Below are 18,087 nucleotides of genomic sequence, written 5' to 3'. Positions count from 1 at the left end.
GGACTTGGGCCATCTTCTACTGTTTTCCCAGATGGACACAACTGGAAACCATTATACTTAGTGAAATAAGCTGGTCCCAAAAATCAGATATCATATGTTTTCTCTGATCCAACGTAACTAATAGAGTACCAAAATGTAATATATTAGGGTGAAATTGACATTTTGAAAACCTATGATTGTTTATAGCCCTTGTTGTTTCCACTAAGGAACAGTGCTTTATTTCTCTTCATATTATTTGTTGAACTCTTTTACTTAAACTATATGATCCTTAAGTATACTGAAAATAGTTCATTGTAAAAATTAAGAGTTGGAATCCAAGAGGAAGGGGGAAGAAGGGTTGGAGTGCAGGCAGGAGGTAGGGAGGAGGGGGAAGTGTATGTTCCTACATCTGTATATATGAAATATATGGAACTTGTACAACAAAATTTTAAAAAAATCAACAAACACTAAATGCTGGTGAGAATGTGGGGAAAAAGGTACCCTAATCCGCTGTTGGTAGGAATGTAAAATAGTGCAAGCATTGTAGAAGGCAGTATGGAGCTATCTCAGAAAGATGAAAAGAGATTTACCATATGACACAGCCATCCCACTCCTGGGAATTTACCCAAAGGAAATGAAATCAGCATACGAAAGAGCTATCCATACCCCCGTGTTTATTGCAGTTCAATTCACAATAGCTAAGATATGGAATCAACTGTCAATATATGTCTGGATAAAGAAATTATGATATATGTAGCTCCCCCATTCGCGGAGGAACAACACCGGACCCTGTGCTGTTCTTTTTGCCCGGCCCTTCCCGGGTTTGCTGCCGCTCCCCCACCTGCGGAGGAACGACGCCATCCCAGGTTAGCTGCCAGACTCCCCGCCTCCGCAGAGGGGCAGCACTCCCGCCACTTTCCCCGCTTCCACAGAGGAGCGGCACATCGCCGGCCGGCTCTCTCAGGGGCTGCTCAGATGTTCCTCAGATGTTTCCTGGTGCATGTTGTTTCTCTCCTCCTTTATAGTCCTCTTCCACCAATCCATGCTCTGCTGCCCACACGCCGAGCACGCTGCTCTCCTCCAATCAGGAGCAGGATCAGCTCCTGCAGTTTATCAGTCGAACTGGTGAGGCAGCTGTGTAGAAGTTGTTTGCTGTCCCTCAGCGCCATGTTGTGGGAGAGCAGATGCATAGAATTAGTCCTATTTCCAGTAATTTAGTCTAGTCTCGGTTGCTCCCCACAGTTCCCCCTTTCTTTTTATTCTTTGGCGTTGATACGCGCCTTTCTTCGGTGCCCCGCGGCGCACACTCTGCTCTGCTAGAGTTGCCAACAGGTGCTTATAGCCCTACCAATCAGGCAGACCGAATCCGGGTCCTCTCTTCGCCATGTTGTGGGGAGTTTTTAGGCGCTGATGCATGCCTGTGTTCGGTGCCCTGCGGCGCATGCTCTGCTCTGCTCAAGCTGCCCACAGGTGCTTATCACCTTACTAATCAGGCAGACCGAATCCGAGCCCTCTCATTGCCATGTTGTGGGGAGGCCTTTTTTATTTTTCTCTTATTTACTTCTATCTCCAGGCATTCCTATTTCTCTTATTTACTTCTATCTCCCAGCATTCTTATTCCTCTCATTTTACTTCTATCTCCAGGCATTCCTATTTCTCTCATTTTACTTCTATATTTCTATCTCCGGGTATCCTTATTTCTCTTATTTTACTTCTATCCCCAGGCATTCCTATTCCTCTCATTTTACTTCTATCTCTGGGCATTCCTATTCCTTTCATTTTACTTCTATCTCCAGGCATTCCTATTTCTCTTATTTACTTCTATCTCCCTCCTATCTGCGTGGTTTCCTGGCTCCGCGCGGGCTCTACAGTCTCCACACTTGCCCCGCACTTCTCTTATCTGCGCGGCTTCCCGGCTCCGTGCACGCTCCGCAGTCTACGCCCTTTCGCACCCGCCCTGCGGCCTCTGCGCTAGCTCCGCGCTTTTATCTGCTCGCACCCCGCACTCTCTCTGCGCTCGGCGGCCTTCCACGAATCACAGCCTAGCTCACGTTTCCGCTACTGGTTTAGTTTTCAGTCTAAGTTCCCCGGGCTAATCTGACGAATCCCAACCTAGCTTACGTCTCCGCTTCAGCCTACCCCCACGGCTTCACTTTCCCTAGCTTATATTTTTCTCTCCCTGGTACTTTTCCTAGCTTTTTTCCAGCAATATTTCTCTCTCATTTCTCCTAGCTTCTCCCCACAGTCTGTATCCGAGTCTAAGTTTTTTCTAGCTTTCACTTTCACTTTTAATCTTACATTTCTCCTAACTTCTCCCCGCAGTCCGTATCCAAGTCCATGCCTAGGCTTTCACTAGCTTCTTCCAGCACTTTTTCCATCCGGCTTTTCCCTAGGCTCTTCTCTAGTCTCTCTCCAGTATTTTCCCACTTCTTCTCACTTCTTCCCTCCAAAGTTTCATATCCGAGTCATGGCACCATTATGTCGCTCCCCCATTCGCGGAGGAACGACACCGGACCCTGTGCTGTTCTTTTTGCCCGGCCCTTCCTGGGTTTGCTGCCGCTCCCCCACTCATGGAAGAACGACGCCATCCTGGGTTAGCTGCCGGACCCCCGGCTCCGCGGAGGGGTGGCACCCCCGCCACTTTCCCCGCTTCCACAGAGGAGCGGCACATCGCCCGCCGGCTCTCTCAGGGGTTGCTCAGATGTTCCTGGTGCATGCTGTCTCTCTCCTCCTTTATAGTCCTCTTCCACCAATCCATGCTCTGATGCCCACACGCCGAGCATGCTGCTCTCCTCCAATCAGGACCAGGATCAGCTCCTGCAGCTCGTCAGTCGAACTGGTGAGGCAGCTGTGTAGAAGTTGTTTGCTGTCTCTCAGGGCCATATTGTGGGAGAGCAGATGCATAGAATTAGTCCTAGCAGTTCCAGTAATTTAGTCTAGTCTCGGTTGCTCCCCACAGATATAGGCCAGCGCCGCGGCTCAATAGGCTAATCCTCCGCCTTGAGGCGCTGGTACCTGGGGTTCTAGTCCCAGTCGGGGCGCTGGATTCTGTCCCAGTTGCCCCTCTTCCAGACCAGCTCTCTGCTATGGCCCGGGAGTGCGGTGGAGGATGGCCCAAGTCCTTGGGCCCTGCACCCCATGGGAGACCAGGAGAAGCACCTGGCTCCTGGCTTCGGATCAGCGCAATGCACCAGCCGCAGTGCCCTGGCCACGCCAGCCATTGGAGGGTGAACCAATGGCAAAAAGGAAGACCTTTCTCTCTGTCTCTCTCTCTCTCTCTCACTCACTATCCACTCTGCCTGTCAAAAAAAAAAAAAAGAAATTATGATATATAGATATAGATACACACTATGGAATACTACTCAGCCATAAAAAAAGAATGAAATCTTGTATTTGCAACAAAATGGATGGAACTGGAAACCATTATACTTAGTGTAATAAGCCAGTCCCAAAAAGACAAATATATGCTTTCCTCATGTGTGGTAACACATAACTTACCAAAAACATGTAATGTATCTGAGCAAAATTGACATTTTGAGAACTGATTATTGTTAACAGCCCTTGTCTCTACTGTTGAGAAACAGTTTGTTTTTCTTAGTATTTGTTGAACTCTTTACTTAGTGTAGGGTTAACCTTATGAATGTAAAGTAAACTGGAAGTAGATCATTGCAAAAATTAAGAAAGGGAATATGAGAGGAAAGAAGAGGAAGGGTGGGAGCACTGGCAGGAGGGATCTTGGTGTGGGAAGAATCACTATGTTCCTAAATCTGTATACATGAAATACATGAAATTTGTATAGCTTAGATAAAATTAAAAAAAAAATAAACTGATGCTCACCAAAAAAGAAAGGAAAAGAAATTCATATGTAGGCACATTGTGGTCAAACTGCTAACCAGCCAAAGTCAAGAGAAAAGCTAAAAAGCAGCCAGAGAAATATAGTACATTACACACAGGAAACAATGATAGAAAAAATCACTAACTTTAGACCAGAAACCATGGAAGTTAGAAGGTAGTGGAATACCCTAAAATATTTTTAAAAAGAAAAACTGCCATTACAGCTTTTTTTTTTTTTTTGACAGGCAGAGTGGACAGTGAGAGAGAGAGAGACAGAGAGAAAGGTCTTCCTTTGCCGTTGGTTCACCCTCCAATGGCCACCGCGGCTGGCGCACTGCAACTGGCACACCGCGCTGATCCAAAGGCAGGAGCCAGGTACGTTTCCTGGTCTCCCATGGGGTGCAGGGCCCAAGCACTTGGGTCATCCTCCACTGCACTCCCAGGCCACAGCAGAGAGCTGGCCTGGAAGAGGGGCAACCGGGACAGAATCCGGCGCCCCAACCAGGACTAGAACCTGGTGTGCCGGCGCCTCAAGGCGGAGGATTAGCCTATTGAGCCGCAGTGCCGGCCACCATCACAGAATTCTAAATCCAGCAAAATATCTTCAAAACTAAAACAAAGCATTTTTATATAATGAAAAATTCAGGGAATTTGTCACTATCAGAGCTATATTAAAATTACTTCAGGTTGAGGGAATTCTTCATGAATGAATGAATAATATCACACATAAATGGTAAATAGAGGAGTAAATATAACATTCTTTGAATTTCTTTAGAATATAAGTGGTTCTCACAGCACATTGTCTTAGGATATACATGATAATCATAACTCAAAGGATGGTTAGATGAAGAGTATATGGAATCATATGTTAAAATATTCCAATTTTAAATTATATTAGCACTATGAATGTGCTTAAAAGTTAAGATTGTATATGGCAAACATTTTTGAGGGAAATGCATAAGAGTGTAACTTCAAACCAATGCATGTTTTGAAATGGAAATTAAGATATTTCAATAATCCAAAAGAAAGAGGATAAGGGAAAGGGAAGTTAGAAGGATTAAAAACACAAAGAAAAAAAATAGGATACAAATTCAATCATTACTAATTATACTAAATTTTAATGGGCTTGAAACATTCCAATTATTTTTATTTTTAATGAATTTTTAATACATTTTTTTCCATTTGCTTTTTTTTTAACTTTTATTTAATGAATATAAATTTCCAAAGTACAGCTTATGGATTACAATGGCTTTCCCCCCATAACATCCCTCACACCCGCAACCATCCCCTTTCCCACTCCCTCTCCCCTTCCATTCACATCAAGATTCATTTTCGATTCTCTTTATATACAGAAGATTAGTTTAGCATACATTAAGTAAAGATTTCAACAGTTTGCTCCCACACAGAAACATAAAGTGAAAAATACTGTTTGAGTACTAGTTATAGCATTAAATCACAATGTACAGCACATTAAAGACAGAGATCCTACATGAGGAGTAAGTGCACAGTGACTCCTGTTGTTGACTTTACAAATTGACACTCTTGTTTATGGCCTCAGTAATCACCCTAGGCTCTTGTCATGAGCTTTCCAAGGCTATGGAAGCCCCCTGAGTTCACTGACTCTGATCATATTTAGACAAGGCCATGGTCAAAATGGAAGTTCTCTCCTCCCTTCAGAGAAAGGTACCTCCTTCTTTGATGACCCGTTCTTTCCACTGGGATCTCACTCGCGGAGATCTTTCATTTAGGTTGTTTTTTTTTCCCCAGAGTGTCTTGGCTTTCCATGCCTGAAATACTCTCATGGGCTTTTCAGCCGGATCCGCATGCCTTAAGGGCTGATTCTGAGGCCAGAGGAAACACTCCAATTATAAGGAATAAGTATTCAGGCTAGATTTTTAATAATCAATAATCAACTAACGTATCTAAGAAAAGACACTTTAGATATAATCAAAAAAGTTGAAACCAAATGGACATAAAAAGATATGCAATATAAAGAATAACCATAATGCTACAGCGGCAGTAACAGTATCAAACAAGATAGATCTCAGGAGCATTACCAAAAAAAAAGGAAGAACATTTCTTAATATTAAAATAATTAATTCATCAGGAAGGCAAAGCAATCATAAGTGTATATTTGCCTAACAACACAGTATTAAAATCCATGAGTTAAAATTGGTAAGAGTAAAGAGAGAGACTGGGGGCTGGTGCCATGGCTCACTTGGTTAATCTTCTGCCTGCAGCACCGGCATCCCATATGGGCACCGGGATCTAGTCCCGGTTGCTCCTCTTCCAGTCCAGCTCTCTGCTGTGGCCCGGGAAGGCAATAGAGGATGGCCCAAGTGCTTGGGCCCCTGCACCCTCATGGGAGACCAGGAGAAGGCATCTGGCTCCTGGCTTCGGATCAGCACAGAGCTGGCTGTGGCGGCCATTTGGGGAGTGAACCAACGGAAGGAAGCCCTTTCTCTCTGTCTCTCTCACTGTGACTCTACCTTCAAATAAATAAATTTTTAAAAATGTGAAAAAAAAAGAGACTGATGATTTTACAATCAGAATGGGAGAATTTAACACCTTTTTCAGCAAATTATAGAAAAATTAAAGCAAGAGAACACAAAGAATAAAATAACTGGATATATCACTCACTTTTACCCAATTTAAGTTTATAGAACTTTATATTCAACAACTGCATGATAAGCATTACTCTCAAGAGCACATGGTAACTTCACCAAGATATGTTAGGCTGTAAAACAAGTTTCAATAAAGCTTAAAGCATTGAAGTAGGACAAAGTATGTCCTTTGACTACTAATATATTAAAATTTGATAAGGATAAGGTAGATAGGATAATTATAAATGCTTGGAAATCAGACAATAGATTTTCCAATAATCCATGGGTCAAACAAGAAGTCACAGAAGGATTAGAAAATGTTTGAAACCAAATGATAATGAAAACATGACATGTAAACATTGGTCGGATGCAGCCAAAGAATACTCACAGGGAATTTTGGTTTTAAATGTTTAGGTTGGGGTCAGGGGGAGACCTAAAATTAATGACCTTAAGAAAGAAAAGGATAACAAAGGAAACAATGTAAACCCATGATTAAAAAAAAAAAAGAGCAAAACTGAATGAAATAGAAATGATAAATGGAATCCATTAAACAAAAGTCCTTTATTTATTTTTATAAAATTTCTGTACCTCTAGTTGGACTGAATTAGGAGGGATGAAGGAATAAGGAAGAAAACCAATGATGGCCAGCGCCACGGCTCACTCGGCTAATCCTCCGCCTGCAGCACCAGCACCCCGGGTTCTAGTCCCACTCAGGGTGCCGGATCCTGTCCCGGTTGCTCCTCTTCCACTCCAGCTCTCTGCTGTGGCCCGGGGAAGGCAGTGGAGGATGGCCCAAGTGCTTGGGCCCTGCACCCACATGGGAGACCAGGAGGAAGCTCCTGGCTTCGGATCGGCACAGCGTGCTGGCCATAGCAGCCATTTGGGGGATAAACCAATGGAAGAAAGACCTTTCTCTCTGTCTCTAACTCTGCCTGTCAAAAAAAAAAAAAAAAAGAAAGAAAGAAAAGAAAGAAAACCAATGATAAGTATCAGGAAAAATAGAGAATTATAACAACAGCTACAACAGATATTACAAGATAAATTATCAAAAATTCTTTGCATAAAACTGACAAATTAATTGAAACAAACATATTCCTTGAAAACTAGTAAGAAGAATTAGATAATCTGATATTTGAGGCACTAGTGGAGATATCACTTGGGTTGTATACAATATCAGAGTACCTGGGTTTGAGTACCAGCTCTGCTTTTGAGCCCAGCTTCTTGCTTGGAGGCAGTGGTGATGGCTCAAGTGGTTGAATGCCTGCTGCCCACATGAGAGAACAAGATTGAGTTACCAGCTCATTGCTTCAGCCTGGCCCAACCCCAGCTATTGCAGTCATTTGGGTAGTATAACAGTGGATAGAAAATCCCCCCCATTCTCCTCTCATTCTCTCACTCTCATTCTCTCTCTCCTTCCCTCCCCCTGTCCCTTTACCCTTCAAATTAATTTAAGATTTCTTAAATGAAATTCTCATATCTAAAAAAAAAAATCCTTCTTATTAAAAAAAAAAAAAAAACCCACTCCAGGTGAAAATATCCCTACTGGTGAATTCCACCAAATGAGGAAGACAAAAATAATTCACAAAAATTCTTCGAGAAAATAGGATAAAAGAGCAATATTATCCTGATATCAAAACTATGTAGCACTACTACAAATAAAAAACCACAGATCTATATCCCTCCTAAATATAACAAACTATGAACAAGTCAAATCCAGGAATATATCAAAGAAATAATATATACATCATCATAGGGAATTTATCCCAATAATGCAAGTTTAGTTTAACATTTAAAGAGACATCTATGCAGTTCACCATATGAACAGCATAAAAAGGAAAATCATGATGATCTCAACCAATGCAGAAAAAAACAACTGACAGAGTTCACGCTTATTCATGACAAAAACTTCCAGCAGACTATGAACAGAAGGTAACTTCTGTGTGGTAAAAGACATCTTAAAAAAAAAGTTTTACAGTCTCAGATTTAATGATGAAATAGTGAATACTTTCTCCTCAAGATTAGAAATAAGGCAATGATGTATATTCTCTATCCTGGTGGTGCTAGCAATTTCAACTAACCTAAGAAAAATTAAGAAGCATAAAGATTAGAAAGGAAGAAGTAAAAATGTCTCCATGTGTAGATGGTATGATTATTTATGTGGAAAGTCCCCAGGCTGATTAAAAAAACTATAAGAACTAATGAGTTAATTCAGCAAGATTTCAGGATACAGAATTAAATTTTTGAATTTTAAAATCAAGGTTAAAAACAATATTAATTTTATGTAGCAACAGCAAATAATTTGAACATAAAAGGTTTAAAATGTAATTGTTATAACACAACAAAACTATAATATCCTTAGGAATAAATTAAAGAAATAAAATAAGATTCTGTTGGGAGAAATTAGAAAAAAAATATAAATGGAAATTATATACCATGCTCATGGAGAAGACTCAATATAATTAGATATTTCTCTCCAAAATTATCTATAATTTCAATATAGTGACAATAAGAATTCCAGCAGGACTCTTTGTTGAAATTTACAAATTGATTACTAACTTTACATGAAAATAAAAATTACTTAGGATAAGAAGTCTTTTTCAAAAAGAACAAATTTGGGCTGGCACCGTGGCTCAATAGGCTAATCCTCCGCCTTGAGGCACTGGTACACCGAGTTCTAGTCCCAGTCAGGGCGCCGGATTCTGTCCCGGTTGCCCCTCTTCCAGGCCAGCTCTCTGCTGTGGCCAGGGAGTGCAGTGGAGGATGGCCCAGGTCCTTGGGCCCTACACCCTCATGGGAGAACAGGTTAAGCACCTGGCTCCTGGCTTCAGATCAGCACGGTGCACCGGCCACAGCGTGCCGGCCTTAGCAGCCATTGGGGGGTGAACCAACGGAAAAAGGAAGACCTTTCTCTCTGTCTCTCTCTCTCTCACTGTCCACTCTGCCTGTCAAAAAAAAAAAAAAAAAAAAGAACAAATTTGGGGCTGACATTGTGGGGTAGCATGTAAAGCCACCACTTGTGATGCCAGCATCCCCTATGGGTATACCAGTTCAAGTTCTGGCTGTTCCACTTCCAACCCAGCTCCCTGTTAATGGTCTGGGGACAGCAGCAGAATATGGTTCAAGTGCTGGGGCTCCTGCTACCCACATGGGAGCCCTAGAAGTTGCTCCTGGCTCCTGGCTTTGGTCTGGCCCAGCCCTGGCCATTGTGGCCATCTGGGGAGTGAACCAACAGGTATTTCTCTCCCTCAGTCTCTCCCTTTCTCTAACAAAGAAATCTTCTTTAAAAAATTGCACATTTATACTACCTGATTTCAAGAGTTATTTTAAATGCACAGTAGTAAAACCTTGTGGTAGTATCAACAAGATAGACATACAGATCAATTTATACAGAACAGGAAATCGAGAATTAGCTTCACACACATGGCCAGTTAATTTTCAACAAAGCACTGAGATAAGTTAATTTTAAAAGGGAAAGTATTTTCACCAAATTGTACTGGTGGGGAAGCAAACATCGATACTTACTTGGCACCATAAACAAATATTAATCAAAATTGTCCATGGGCCTAAACATGATGCAAATAAAAGAAACTAATGAAAACTCATTGCAGTCCCAGGGTAGGGAATAACTTCTTGGATAGTACACAAAACCATGAGCCAGAAAAAGAAATGTGCTTCATCAAAATTATCACTTTTGCTTATTTGAATGAAACTTTTAAAAAATGAAAAGATAAAGGGGGGAAAATATTTACTATCTGACAAAAAATATTTAAAATACATAAAGAACACTTACGACTCTAAGAAAATGAGAGAAATTGTAAGCAAAAAAACAGACATTTCACATAAGAATCTACATGTAAAGTCAAAATCAGGCAAGAAAAAGTACTCAAATCACAAATAATCAAAGAAATTTCAATTAAAACTACCTGTACTTACCAATTCTAGAATGAGTGCCTCTTCACATTTTGTGCCTTAGGTGCATCTCTTACCCCATCCTCAATCTTGCTTTGTTGTTGAGTATCTATCTGCTAGGTCATCTGTACATATTCTATGACTTTATTATCAGAACAAATCTTAAAGATGCGAATTATTATCCCTATTTACTTATGAGTCTAAATGTGCTTAAAATTATACTAATAGTGTATGGTTGGGTTAGATACTGTTCCCTTTGATTTTTTTTTAAATCCCTTTGATTTTGTCATGGTGCTTACTGACTGTCTTTCTATAAAGCATACCCCCAAAATAAATGTCTACATGTGATACAATGGATCAGTGCGCTTGTCAGTTTTTCATTACTATGAAAAATAGATGTGAGAAGCTAACTTTATAATGATAAAAGTTTTAGTTAGCTCACAGGTTCAAAGCTAACATCAGGCAGTCCCAATGGCTTGTCATCTGGTGAGACTGGTGAATAGTACTGGTAGAACATGAGCAAAGAAAGGATTACAAGTAAGCCAGGAGGTAGTAAGGACCATCTTAGACATTAAGAACAAATGGTCTTGTAAGAACTACCTCCTGAAGTCAGGTCCCCAGTGACCTAAGGATCTCCCAGCATGCCCATTTGCTGAACTCCATAATTTGATAGATCAAGTTTCCAGCTAGTTAATACCATAAACTGAGGACTTTGGGGTTTGAATATTTGCCTACGTAGTCAAATCATGTTCACAGCATAGCAACTGAGGGGAAAATACACTGTGCATATTTGATTCTCAGGCTTAGATATCTGTCTTGTTCTGTCCTTGGATATCAGAGCTTCTGGTTTGGGGGCATTCAGACTTAGACTGAATTTTAACCACTGTCTTTTGTGGTTTCTCAGCTTGCAGACAGAGGCTGGTTAGACCTTGTATCCCTGATCACATGAATACATACACACACATGCACATGCACACGCACATACACATAAAATAGTGACCCATTCAGTGAAACCAGGAAGACATTCTCTGACAAGAAAAGGACTTATGAAGGCTATAACTAAGGTACATTACTTCAGAAAAGAGCTTGAAGATAGATCCTAATTGATCAAGAGTTAAATCAAGAATAAACTTCCCCGGCATACACAGCAGACTCATAGAATGGCGGATGTCCTAAACAACACTCTGGCCTCAGAATCAGCCCTTAAGGCATTTGGATCCAGCTGAAAAGCGTATGAGAGTACTTCAGGCATGGAAAGCCAAGACACTCTGGGGAAAAAAAAAAATGACCTAAATGAAAGATCTCTGCAAGTGAGATCCCAGTGGAAAGAACGAGCCATCAAAGGAGGTACCTTTCTCTGAAGGGAGGAGAGAACTTCCACTTTGACCATGGCCTTGTCTAAATATGATCAGAGTCAGTGAACTCAAAAGGCTTCCATAGCCTTGGCAACTCATGACAAGAGCCTAGAGTGATTACTGATGCCATAAACAGCCCTGGCCATTGTGGAATCAGCAGATGGAAGATTTGACTCCCTCTATTTCTCTCCATAACTCTGCCTTTCAAATAACTAAGTTTTTAAAAATTTTAACATATAACGTTGTTGAAAGAAAATAAGTACAAGCCGGCGCCGTGGCTCAATAGGCTAATCCTCCACCTTGCGGCACTGGTACACCGAGTTCTAGCCCCAGTCAGGGCGCCAGATTCTGTCCCAGTTGCCCCTCTTCCAGGCCAGCTCTCTGCTATGGCCAGGGAGTGCAGTGGAGGATGGCCCAGGTGCTTGGGCCCTGCACCCCATGGGAGACCAGGAAAAGCACCTGGATCCTGGCTCCTGCCATCGGATCAGCGTGGTGCGCCGGCTGCAGCGGCGGCCATTGGAGGGTGAACCAACGGCAAAGGAAGACCTTTCTCTCTCTGTCTCTCTCTCTCACTGTCCACTCTGCCTGTCAAAAATTTAAAAAAAAAAAAAGTACAAAAATAGAAAGATAATTTAATAATAGCTATGAATGTATAAATCACAAACTGCATTATTATCAAAACCAGAAAGTGAATAAGACAGAGTAGCAAAAACATGTGTTTCTTAAGCTCATTTCATTATCTTATGTAAAAAAAACTTATAAGATACTATATTCTTACCACTGATTGCTACAACACTACAGACGGAAGTAGGATTACCAAACAACAAAGAATTCAATATCTGGGTAGAAAAAATTAAAAATTAGGAAAAAATAAAAAGCAGAAACATATATATACTACATATATCATCAGAAAAATACGTCCTTTAAACTTTCAAATTACAAAAAGTTTCTTAACACGAAGTAACAGAATTCATGCTCTTAGCAAGAATATTCATGAAAAATATCACTAAGGGATTAACAAAAAATTGGTCAAAACTAAGAGATTAAAAAAAACAGCACAGATTATAGCACCGACAAACAAATTTAAGGTAGCAAATGTAACAGAAATAGATTTATATCAACAACAAGCTCTTAAAAAAAAACAGTGGAACATAGAAGGAATCGTAAAGGAAATAAAAATTTCTGAAAATAAAATATAACATCAGGAAAATCTAATAGAACAGAAATAGTGTTAAGAGGAAATTTTATAGCAATTGGTGCCTTCATCAAGAAATTAGAGGGAGCCAGCTCTGTAGCATTGCTGGCAAAGCCACCTCTTTCAGTGCCAGTATCTCATATAGTCACCAATTCGAATATCGAATGTTCCACTTTCAATCCAGCTCCCTTTAATGGCCTGGGAAAGCAGTGAAAGATGTTCCAGGATGATTCTGGCTACAGATCAGTCCAACTCTGGCCATTGCTGACATTTGGAGACTCAACAAGTGGATAGAATCTCTCTCTTTCTTTCTCACTGTCTGCCTCTGCCTCTCTGTAACTCTTCCTTTCAAATAGATAAATCTTAAAAAAAGGAAATTGATAAGGCATCAAATAAATGAGCTATCAATGCATGTCAATAACTTAGAAAACAAATCAAACCCAAAATTAGTAGGAAGAAAGAAATAACTAAAATTAGAGAATAAACAAAATTAGGCCGGTGCCGCAGCTCACTAGGCTAATCCTCCGCCTTGAGGCACCGGCTCACCAGGTTCTGGTCCCGGTCGGGGCGCTGGATTCTGTCCCGGTTGCCCCTCTTCCAGGCCAGCTCTCTGCTGTGGCCAGGGGGTGCAGTGGAGTATGGCCCAAGTGCTTGGGCCCTGCACCCCATGGGAGACCAGGATAAGTACCTGGCTCCTGCCATCGGATCAGCGCGGTGCGCCGGCTGCAGCGCGCCAGCCATGGCAGCCATTGGAGGGTGAACCAATGGCAAAGGAAGACCTTTCTCTCTGTCTCTCTCTCTCACTGTCCACTCTGCCTGTCAAAAAAAATTTTAAAAAAAGAATAAACAAAATTAAAATGTAAAAAAAATACAGATGATCAGTGAAATGAAGAGCTGATTTTTTGAAAAAATAAACAAAATTGATACAACACTGGCCCAACAAGCCAAAAAAAAAAAAAAAAAAAAAAAAAAAGAGGGATGATACCTGAAACTAGACTTCAAGATATACTACAGGGCAGTTGTAATTAAAACACTCTGGTACTTGGCCAACAGGCACATGAAAAAATGTTCAAGGTCACTAGCAATCAGGAAAATGCAAATCAAAACCACAATGAGGTTTCACCTCACCCCGGTTAGAATGGCTCACATACAGAAATCTACCAACAACAGATGCTGGCGAGGATGTGGGGAAAAAGGAACACTAACCCACTGTTGGTGGGAATGCAAACTGGTTAAGCCACTATGGAAGTCAATCTGGAGATTCCTCAGAAACCTGAATATAACCCTACCGTTCGACCCAGCCATCGCACTCCTTGGGATTTACCCAAAGGAATTTAAATTGGCAAACAAAAAAGCAGTCTGCACCCAAATGTTTATTGCAGCTCAATTCACAATAGCCAAGACCTGGAACCAACCTAAATGCCCATCAACGGTAGACTGGATAAAGAAATTATGGGATATGTACTCTTTAGAATACTATACCGCAGTAAGAAACAACGAAATCCAGTCATTTGCAACAAAATGGAGGAATCTGGAACACATCATGCTGAGTGAAATAAGCCAGTCCCAAAGGGACAAATACCATATGTTCTCCCTGATTGGTGACAACTGACTGAACACCAAAAAGGAAACCTGTTGAAGTGAAATGGACACTATGAGAAATGGTGACTTGATCAGCATAGCCCTGACTGTTAATGAACAACTTAATACATTATCCCTCTTAGTAGGTTTTTTTGTCTGCTCTACTTAATATGACTGGTTTAATTCTGTAATTAATACACAGTTATTCTTAAGTGTTGAAATTTAACTGAAATGTGATCCCTGTTAAACATAAGAGTGGGAATAAGAGAGGGAAGAGATGTACAATTTGGGACATGCTCAGGCTGACTTGCCCCAAATGGTAGAGTTAGAAACATACCAGGGGACTCCAATTCAATCCCATTTAGGTGGCATGTACCAATGCCATCTCACCAGTCCAAGTGATCAATTTCAGTTCACAATTGATCATAATGAAAGGACTAAGAGTCAAAGGGAGCACATAAACAAGTCTAGTACCTGCTAATACTAACCAACAGAATAAATAAAGGGGAGAGTGATCCAACATGGGAAGCGAGATACTCAGCAGACTCATAGAATGGCGGATGTCCTAAACAGCCCTCTGGCCTCAGAATCAGCCCTAAAGGCATTCCGATCTGGCTGAAAAGCCCATGAGAGTATTTCAGGCATGGAAAGCCAAAACACTCAGGCAAAAAAAAAAAAAAAAAAAAAAAGCCTAAATGAAAGATCTCTGTGAGTGAGATCCCAGTGGAAAGAACAGGTCTTCAAAGAAGGAGGTACCTTTCTCTGAAGGGAGGAGAGAACCTCTACTTTGACTATGACCTTGTCTAAACAAGATAAGAGTCGGTGAACTCAAAAGGCTTCCATAGCCTTGGAAAACTCATGACTGGTACATAGGGAGATTACTGATGCCATAAACAGGAGTGTCAATTTGTAAAGCCAACAACAGGAGTCACTGTGCACTTACTCCTCATGTAGGATCTCTGTCCTTAATGTGCTGTACATTGAGACTTAATGCTATAACGAGTACTCAAACAGTATATTTCACTCTGTGTTTCTATGGGGGTGCAAACTGTTGAAAGCTTTACTTAATGTATACTAAACTGATCTTCTGTAAAAAAAAAAAAAAAAAAAAAAAAAGAAGAAGAAGAAGAAGAAGAAGAAGAAATTATCAATTCCCAACTTGACTCTCACTGGGATTAAACATGACAATAGGTCTGATCTGATTTCCTCATCATTTAAAAAATCATCTATTATTTTTCACTTTATGTTTCTGTGTGGGAGCAAACTGTTGAAATCTTTACTTAATGTATGCTAAACTGATCTTCTGTATATAAAGAGAATCGAAAATGAATCTTGATGTGAATGGAAGGGGAGAGGGGAGGGTTGCGGGTGGGAGGGACGTTGTGGGGGGGGAAGCCATTGTAATCCATAAGCTGTACTTTGGAAATTTATATTCATTAAATAAAAGTTAAAAAAAAACTTTTAAAAAAAATAAAAAAAAACACTCTGGTACTAGCTCAAAAATAGACATGTAAAACCAATGGAACAAAATAGAAACTCCAGAAATCAATCCATGCATTTACAACCAACTAATATTTGACAAAGCAGCTAAAATCAAGCCCTGGAGCAAGGACAGTCTTTTCAACAAATTGTGCTGGGAAAATTGGATCTTCTCGAGCAGAAGTATGAAAGACGACCCTCACTTAATACCTTATACAAAAATCAACTCAAAATGCATCAGGGATCTAATATACAACCTGATACCATCAATTTATGAGAGAAGGACATTGGGGAAACTCAGCAAGTCATTGGCATAGTCAAAGACTTCTTTAAAAAGACCCTAGAAAAACATGCAATCAAAGCAAAAATAGACAAATGAGATTACATCAAGCTCAGACACTTCTTCACTGTAAAGGGAACACTCAATAAAGAGGCAACTGACAGAATGAGAAAAAAATATTTGCAAACTATGAAACTGATAAGGGATTAATATCCAGAATATATAAAGAGTTCAAAAATCAAAACAAACAGTCCTGTTAAGAAGTGGGCAAAGCACGTGAACACACATTTTCAAAAGAGGAAATTCAAATGGCCAACAAACACATAAAAAAATTCTCAGGATCATTAGCCATTAGGGAAATGCAAATCAAAACCACAATGAGGTTTTACCTCACCCCAGTTAGAATGGCTTTCATGCAGAAATCAAAAATCAAATGCTGGAAAGAATGTGGCACAAAAAGTACCATAATCCACTACCCTGTAGTATATCTTGAAGTCTAGTTTTATAATGCCTTTAGTTTTGTTTTTGTTGTTTAAGATTGCTTTATCTGTTTAGGGTCTCTTGTGTTTCCATATGAATTTTAGCATCATTTTTTCTGGATCTGAGAGTAGTAGTGTTGGTATTTTGGTTGGGGTCACACTGAATCTGGTGAAAATGCAAACTAGTACAGCCATTGTGGAAGACAGTATGGAGAAACCTCAGAAAGTTGAAAATAGGTCTACCATATGACCCAGCCATCCTACTTCTGAGAATTTTCTGAAATGAAATGAAACCAGCATATGTTTATTGCAGCTCAATTCACAATAGCTAAGATATGGAATCAACCCAGATGTCTATCAACTGATGACTAGATAAAGCAATTATGATGTATGTACACTACAGAATATACTCAGCCATTAAAAAAAGAATGAAATCCTGTCTTTCAAACAAAAAGGATGCAACTGAAAACCATTATACTTAGTGAAATAAGCCAGTCCCCGAAAGACAAATACCATACATCTTCCTGACCTGTGGTAACAGAGTACAGAAGCATGTAACGTATATGAACAAAATTAACATTTTGAGAATTGAATATTTTTACAGCTCTTGTCTCTACTCGAGGAATACTGTTTGTTTTAATCTTACTATTGCTGAATTCTTTACTTAGTGGAGGGTTAACCTTATAAAATATACTGAAAGTATATAAATAATTTCAAAAATTTTAAAAAGGAATGAGGAGAAACAGTAGGAGTGTGAGAGGCAGAGTAGGGTGGAAAGTATCACTTAGGATTCAAAGATGCTGGAATAGGAGGGAGCTTACAGATCTAGTCCAGGAGAAGATAGTTTAATGAAAGTGGAGATAGTGTAGTCTCAGGGAACAGTTAAGGAAAAAATGGCAGAGGAGGCTCTTTCATAATTATAGGGACATAGTGGACCTATGTGGAGGGCACAGGTGCCCACAGCTCGGAACTCCAGCTGCTGAGAGCCTCCACACCAGCGCTGGAAAGTGAGGTGAGACGAGACTGCAGTAGCCTGAGACCTTGGCAGAAAAGTGGCAGGAAGAGCCTAGAGGGAACGAGGCTTGAAGCCTTATGAGAGAAAGTACACCAGCATAACTAGAAGAGAGAAAAAAATAAAAGGAATGGTATGGACACTATTCTCTCTGTCCACTCACCTTACAAAGGCATACAAGCCAATAGAGCAGGCACCATTTTGGACATACGTAACAGCTGCACCAGCTTGTGTCTGCACCCAGCAATCAGCCGAGTGGAGAAACCTGACTCTGGTGGGGAGTAATAACAGGAGACTAAGACCTAGTGAATGTATGGAGCTTCTGAACTGGGACTATGGAAAAAAAAAATGTGGGTGTGTGGGAGAACTCATGCTGTGGCT

General features: G+C 40.6%; 1 long non-coding RNA gene across 11 annotated transcripts in view; it reads right to left on the bottom strand.

Annotated features, from left to right (window-relative positions):
- LOC149128844 (uncharacterized) overlaps positions 1 to 18,087 on the bottom strand; it is a 123,798-nt gene that overhangs the window by 29,489 nt on the left and 76,222 nt on the right. For 4 of the 11 annotated variants that reach the window (XR_016224684.1, XR_016224678.1, XR_016224669.1 and 1 more), the window contains exons 3-4: positions 7,599 to 7,680; positions 6,963 to 7,348 (exon numbers count right to left, since the gene is read on the bottom strand). The exons of 2 other annotated variants lie outside the window; for them this stretch is intronic. This is a non-coding gene — a long non-coding RNA (uncharacterized LOC149128844). Of the gene's footprint in view, positions 1 to 6,962; positions 7,349 to 7,598; positions 7,681 to 18,087 lie in introns of those variants that run through there. 5 more of the 11 variants (XR_016224675.1, XR_016224666.1, XR_016224672.1 and 2 more) reach the window with 3 other exon arrangements.

Source organism: Oryctolagus cuniculus, chromosome 1 (assembly GCF_051225735.1).
Source record: "Oryctolagus cuniculus isolate XC-2025 breed Fujian yellow rabbit chromosome 1, ASM5122573v1, whole genome shotgun sequence".
Taxonomy (NCBI): domain Eukaryota; kingdom Metazoa; phylum Chordata; class Mammalia; order Lagomorpha; family Leporidae; genus Oryctolagus; species Oryctolagus cuniculus.
Note: the sequence above shows the minus strand (reverse complement) of the source record. Positions and strands in the feature narration are given on the sequence as shown.